Genomic DNA, 2,500 nt, shown 5'->3' on the forward strand with positions numbered 1-2,500 from the left:
TATATATATATATATTGAGTTTGGTACTTGATTCTAGAATTAAAACCGAACTAGAACCAGAGCCAAATGATTCTCAATTCTAAGAATCAAAATCATTAATTTTTTTATTTTTTTATACCTGTTTCCTTTAATCATTTTATCAATCCTTAATAAAAATCTCATAAAAAATGATGAAATTTAAAAATGTTCATCTTGTGTATTTCTAAGTTTGAAATACATCTAAAACACTTAAAATTCATTTATTAATGAAAATTTTTATAAATCCACGGTAATTGGAGACGCTTAAATATTAATGGATTATCTATCCATTAAAATCCCAAATATGGAATACCTAAATTTAATGGATTATCAGTCCATTAAAATCCAAATAAGGAATACATTAAATTTACTGAAATTGAAGATAATCCATTACAATCTTAATTGGGGATACCTGAATTTATTATCGAACAGATGAAATCCATTGAAAGCACTTAATTTTGTAATAAAACTAAGAGGAAAAGATAAAAAAAGTCGACTGTCATTCATTATTATCCATTATTTTATGACAAATTTAGAAAATCGTACGTGAAAACTAGACACCAATATTTTTTATGGCAGTTATAATTGTACAAAATGGACAAGGTCAAAGTGTTAAAAATGTCTATTTACCATATAATACATTCTAATATACAATATTAATCATGCATGTTTAATAATGTTGATTAGATACTTTAAATAGGATTAAATGAGAAAATTAAGCTAAAATTTTGTTCATTATATACTATACAACACGTTAATATTACGTACCAAACATATACGCAGCGTATAAAAAAGTTTCTTCATTGGATTAACACTTTCTTTCGTTTTTCTAATCAAACCACAGCCAAGCTCTTTTACTCTCTCCTTTTATTTCAAACGATAGATAAATTAGGATAAAAAACAAAAAATTTAAACGGGGAGGAGATGAGAAAGGGAACCAAGAATGAAACAAAGCAACTTGCTCAAGTTTTTCAGCACCACCCATGCATCCAATGCTTAAACCTCCCTTTCGTCAGCTTCGCCATCCTTGATTTCTTTGTACTTTTCTCTCTTTTTACTAGCATCCAATGCTTTTAACCTCCCCTTCGTCAGCTTCACCATCCTTGATTTCTTTATACTTTTCTCTCTTTTTACTAGCATGACAGCAATGTGCACGACGAATAAAGAAAGAAAAAGTCATAGATTCACATATGATAATTATTCAATACTCTACCCATTTGGCCCCCATTTTGTAGAAATGCAAATGGATGGAATATATTTTTTTTTGAAAAATGAGTGGTTAAAAAGAAAAGAAAAGTTTTCGATTTATGTGTAAAATTATTTTATGGAAGATTATATGGTTAAAAATAGGAGAGAGAAAAATGTAATGAAAATTAATAGCGGCCAAACGGGGTACCAACAGTACTTGTGCAATGTCACGTCTTGATTGAAATGCACTTCTATCTCTAGGCCCGTTTCGTACTCATTAAACTACATTCCATTATATTTTATTCTTCTTTCACCTATTTTCAACTACACAATCTTTTATAAAATAATATTACACGTAAATCGAATATTTTTTTTTCATTTTTCAAAAAATACTATTCCACCTATTTTCATCTCCAAAAAATGGGGACCAAATGGGAGCTTAGTCTCCAGCTTCTATGATAAAGGGGAAATAAATCCCAATTCACAATCCAAGGTTACGTATTGTAGGGTTCACAATTAATCTTCTTCTACTCAAAATCGACAACGTTAAGCATTTGACCACATATGTTAGCATATAGAAATTCAAATGGAGGTAAAAGTGTCAAATTGAAATTTTAAATTGGTATAAATAAATAATTATCTGCTTTACATATAAAACTTGCTCTACCTTTTGATTTCTCACATCATTTGCACTTTCCGTTAATAATTGTCCTCCTATTTACTCCTACTTTTTCATTGGATGGTTTCTCAAATATAAGTTTGTAGAATTTTATTTTTCGTTGGGTATAAGAATAATATTTTAGAATATACTGGCAACAAGGGGTGACCACCGCGAATGTTAAAGAGTTATGGCACATTTTTAAATACCAACTCTTTACTTCGAATATATCCATTTCCCAACTCTCCCATTTTCTTTTTGATTAAGATAAGATTAATATTCTGGCATCTTATGTCACTATCACCAATTGTCGGAGTTTTTATGTTTCAAGTTTCCTCGTGTGATATTCGTCGTAGATCAAATTGAATATGGGTTATACATGACAACGAAGAATATTTTACATATACTTCTCTTTCCTAATGTTGGTATCAATATAAAAGCAATCTGACTCGAGGAATACGCCATCCCGTCAGGAAATTGATTAGCATACTCAACACACATTCATTTCTTTATATCTTGTTGGCTATAAAAAGAACATAACTTTCAAAGACTCGGAATCATTTAGCTGACTATATTTAGAAGACAAATACGATGGCGCAATACATTGAAGAAAATCAAACCAAAATTGTTTTTCAG

The sequence above is a fragment of the Olea europaea genome, unplaced genomic scaffold (assembly GCF_002742605.1).
Source record: "Olea europaea var. sylvestris unplaced genomic scaffold, O_europaea_v1 scaffold2544, whole genome shotgun sequence".
In the NCBI taxonomy this organism is placed as follows: Eukaryota; Viridiplantae; Streptophyta; class Magnoliopsida; order Lamiales; family Oleaceae; genus Olea; species Olea europaea.